The sequence below is a fragment of the Tursiops truncatus genome, chromosome 8 (genome assembly GCF_011762595.2).
Source record: "Tursiops truncatus isolate mTurTru1 chromosome 8, mTurTru1.mat.Y, whole genome shotgun sequence".
Lineage (NCBI taxonomy): Eukaryota > Metazoa > Chordata > Mammalia > Artiodactyla > Delphinidae > Tursiops > Tursiops truncatus.
This window is the reverse complement of record NC_047041.1, coordinates 99160589-99165483: the sequence shown is the minus strand read 5'-3', so window position 1 is coordinate 99165483 and position 4895 is coordinate 99160589.

The following is a 4895-nucleotide window of genomic DNA, read 5'->3' as shown; positions in this document are numbered from 1 at the left end:
GGGGCAGGGGGCACAGGCGGGGGACGTGCATCTGGTGGATGGAGGAGAATGGGGCTTGTTGGGGTGGGGGAGGGCAGGTGGGCACAGCTCAGTTCATGGAGTCTTCTAGAAGCACCACTCTGGAGGGCGGGCTGGGATTGGGGTGGAGTTTGAGTTCATTGTTATTTGGACTCTGTGGTCATGGCTGTTATGTTTGTTAAATGAATGTAAACAATCGCCCTGATTGGGCTCATGAACTTGGATACAGAGAGGGACACTGCCCACACACCCACACCCACTCAGGCCTGGGGCTGGGCCTCAGCCCCACAAGCAGTCCTATCATGCAGATGGGGAGTTGGCTGTAGAAATGGCCCTCCAGGGGCCATTCCAGGCTGGTGACCTGGGCGCCCTAGCCGTGGACCCGCGTTCTGCCTGTTCCCTGCCCCTCTCACGTTCTCACGGAGCCCAGCCCCGCTTCCCCACCCAGGCCCTGACCTGCTGGAGCCACTGCCAATAGGGCCTTCACCTCACCTGGGAGCTGACGTCTCTCCTGCAACAGCAAGGGGGCCCCTGACCCTGAGCCCACGGACGGTGGGGCCTGGGGCCTCGTGGTGGGCCCGCCTCTGGGCTGGGTTTAGAGGGGGTGATGGGCAGCGCTGGCTCTGTTTCCCCAGGTCTTGGGTGGGTTTGCCCCCGCCGGGCGCCGTTGTGACTAGGGCTGAGGCTTGGGCTGTCATCCAGCCTCCTCAGGCATCCCTGCTTGCTTGCCTGGGCAGTCCCATCTCCCCTGGCCTCGCTTTTCCCATCTGAAAAATGGGCATAGCACCGGGTGGGCAAGGTTGTTGGGCTTAGGGAGGGTGAGTGGCATCACGGGTGGCCTTGGACGTTCCTTGTTCCAACCCCGGAGATGAGCGGCCCTGCAGTCCGGCCAGCTCTGGGGAGAGGCTTTCTCAGGCCCGGGGGGCTCCCTCTGCCAGGAGATGAGCTCACAGGGCGGGCCGGGCCTTGGGGGCCACACATCCGTTGTCCTCCCTTTCCTGGGAGTTGGTCCAGAGACAAGGGGCAGGGCGTCTGCTTTTCATCGGGTGCGTGTTTCTAATTCCTTTGGCCTCTGAGCTCCTTTTCAGAAGGAGGAAGAGGCACTTAACTGACTGTGAGCCAGCACGGTGCTGAGGAAGAAGGGCTGGGCTTGGCGTCGAGGAGAACAGGATCCGGGCCTAACCGGGCCCCTTACTGGCGTGTGACCTCGGTGAGGTGTTCACTGCCTCTCAGCATCCAGGGCCCCATGTGGAAAATGGGAATAATGATTTCTGCCCTGTCTACTCCACAAAGTAGAGAGAGATGGGAAAGTGCTTTGTAAACTGCAAAATATGAAACGTCCCCTCTGCGGCGGCATGGTTGTAGGTGGGGTCCCGCCCAGGGGCCTTGCCCCACCCGGGGGCAGCCAGGCCTGCTGGCCGAGCCCCGGGTCTGTGTCTCCAAAAGGTCAAAGCGACTTTAGGTCCAAGGAATGGAGACCCATTTTAGGAGCTGCTGGCTGGGGACCCTAAGCAGGGCAGGGGCTCAGAAAAGGAAGAGTTCAGTCTGGCTGACGTGGCCTGGGAACAAAGTAACACACTAAGGAGAGCTAACGCTTACGGAGTGCCCGGCACACTTCTAAGACTTTTCTGTGTATTAATTGATTAAGCATCACAACCACCCTCGGAGGGAGGTTACTGTTTTCCTCCCCGTAAACCCTTCAAGGGTGGAAAGGCATTTTGGGAGAGGGAAAGGGGTGGCCAGAGGCTGGGGAGCCCCTCACATGCAGGGGCAGCGGGAGGAGAAGGCCCAGGGGTCGGGGTCTGACACCACAGCAGCAGGAACCCTCGGAGGCTCCTGGGTGAACTAATCCTTGAGGGTGGGCGGGAGGGGGCTCTTGGGAGGACTGGCTGTGGGCCTTCCTTATTCCTCTGGCTTCACACTTGAGCACAGGTCCAGCGGCCACCCACGCGGCCCCTCCGGGAATCCCCGACGCCAAGAAGGGCCGAGAAGCCGGGCAGTGCTGGCGCACGGGCTGAGGCTCTCGGAGCCGGGCTGGCCAGCGTGGTGGCCAAGGGCCTGCGGGTGCCAGGCCGCACCCCATCCTGGGACCTGACCCCGGGAAGGGCAGGGCAGCACCGCCTGCCGGGTTTTAGGGGAGCCACGAGCACTCTGCCCACGCGGACAGGACAATGGTGCCCTCCCGGTCTGAGCCCCTCATGCAGCCTGGTCAGGGGACTGGCCCAGCTAGGGAGGGGGTGGTAGGGCCACGGCCCCAGTGGTCAGAGACAGGAGACAGCGCTGGAATCTTTCCTCTCAAAGAAAATGAAGCCCCTTCCAAGGGAGGCCACCCCGGAGTGCCCGGGTGGAGGCCCTCGGCCTGAGACCTGGGGTGCAACGAGGTAGGCGCATCGCCCTCCCCAGGACTGCCGCCCATTTGCATCCACGTAAGGCCTTGGGGCTGGGAGTGGGCAGTGTGTGTGGGGAGGCTGGCTCTGCAGGGCACCCCGCCCTGGGTCCTGACCATTTCTGCTTGAGAACAGTTGACAAACATGCAGGAATTTAAGACAAAGAAGGGGACAGGGTGTGAAAGGGCTTGGCGGGGAGCGGCAGTCTTGAGTGTGAGGCATCCAGGGTGTGTTATCTGTGGAAGAGCCAGAGATAAGATGAGCAGAGATGGATGGGAAGATTGGGGAAGCCCAAGGCAGAAAGGCTGGATCCAGGGCGGGGTCACCAGGGAAGCAGGGGCCACAGTGAGCTGTGTGGGCTGAGTGGGCCCAGGGAAGGGAGGGGGCAGACAGGCGGGAGGGAGGGAGGGAGGGACTCGCCTGGGTCTTCCTTACTTTTTCAAAGATTTAAATACTCGGCGTCTCAATAGAACACTGGGAGGCAGCGTCCGAGTTCAAAGCCCCAGGGATCTGGCACCAGTGGACAGGAGAGTGTTGTTCTCAAGGCAAGAGCAGCCCAGCCTTTGTTCTCATCCCACAGAAATATCCCTGCCTTTGGTGAGACGGCACCCAGCGGGGCCCATCTGTAAATACTTCGGAAGATGCCCTTTGCCCAGGAGGCACTTGGCGCCGCTCCCGCTTACTGTGTGGACGGCAGGCCAGGCCTTCCCTGGGGGCTGCATGGCGAACCCGCTCCCCACCTGCTCGACCCACTCCAAGTCACTCTTGGTCACATTTCTGGGTGGGGCCCTGTGCTCCGGCACAACCCACGCTTCCCTTTCCAAACCTTAAGCCTGGTCCTGTTCCCGCAGCCCAGCACTGCGGGCTTCCACTGCAGAAGCAGAGGAGGGAACCTGAACGGCCAGGCAGGTGTGGCGGGGGTCCTGACTACCCAACGAGCCAGAGCCATTAAGACGCGGTAGGACCTGTGAGGAGAGACCGAGGGCACAGTCACCCATCCAGGCTAGGGACAGGCTTTGGACACAACTGCTGTCGGTGACGTTTTCTGAGTAAACTGGACTCATTTGAATGTTGACTGAGTATTATAAAAGGTGAAAGTTTACTGACATGGAAAGGTGGATTATTAACTGAAAAAAACATTTAAAAAGCACATGGAGTGGCCTCATCTGGGACAAAATACTAATGAATACACAGTAGGTGTTAATAGTGATACTGACTGGGGTGCTAAGAAGTTTTTCCCCTTATTTTTTTCTTATGTTTGTGGATGTATGTTTTCTCACCCTTAAAATTTTTTTTGGTCAATTTTTTTCCAACTTCTACAATGAACATATACCCCCTTTTATTATATTAATTTATTATATAATAATATTAATATTATTATTATATTAAAAGGTTATTTTTAACTAAAAAGTGTTTGGTAAAAATTGCTACCCTGAAAAATAACAACCCTGGGGCTGCCTGAGTCATGGATGGAGCCACGGCCTACAGGACAGGAAGAACTAACCTCTCTGCTCCTTTGCTCCCAGCCAGAGCTTAGAACCCAAACCCCATCTGAGTTCGGCCTAGGATCCGGAAAGTACTGATAATTGCAGAGCAAAAAACAGACTTGACTCTGAGATGATCTGTGATTTAAAAAAAAAAAAAAGGATCCCAGCCTGGTCTCCTTTACCAACCCAGTCCAGGCCTGGCCCAAACGTCTCTTTGTATGAAAATCCAAGTCCATTTTAATCGTGGGTTGGGGAAGAAAAGCAGAATTTGAAACAGAAAGTCGTTACGTGTGCTGTTCTTTTCTGCTTGTCACCCGGAGCGCTCGTGGGACGGCCCCTGCTTGCATCTGGGGGCGCTGGGTGCCGCGCACGACGTGAGAAGTCCATCGTCACCCAGGGACAGAGGGTTTGGGACCAGGGAGGCCAATACAAACCGCGGTTTAACTGGAATGCGACGAATGCCCCGGGAAACCTGTTTCTCTGGGCCTTACTTCACCTGTCAGCAGAGCCCTGTCGTCCCTGAGCCTCCCCTGGCACGCTAACCCCTCACAAGAGACGAGCTGCATGCCTGTGGCCCAGCTCTTCTGGGTCACACGAGTTGGGTGGATGAGCCGGACCGGCGGCCTGCCTCTCTGATGGCACCTGTGCCCCAGAGGGAACCACCGCTGGGCACCGCGCCCACCACCAGCCCAGCCCCGTCCCAGCCCCATTCCTTCCTGGGTCCCTCGCACACAGTGCAAGAGGGGGCGGAGGGTACCACACGCCCTTCAGCTGGCCGCCCTGCGGGCCGCCCCCAGCCCCCTCAGAGCTGCCACCGCCTGTCCAAATGCAGCCACGGTTCTGGGCGAGGGTGAAGGCAGAGGTGGGGCGGGAGGGACGGTGTCCCCGCGGGCTCCCTCCGCCTCCCACTTCTCAGGAGAGGGTGACACAGCCCGCTCCCTCCCCCTCTGCCCTCAGAGTCCATAATCTCTCATGCTAGAGAGGAACATGGCTGGAACGGACA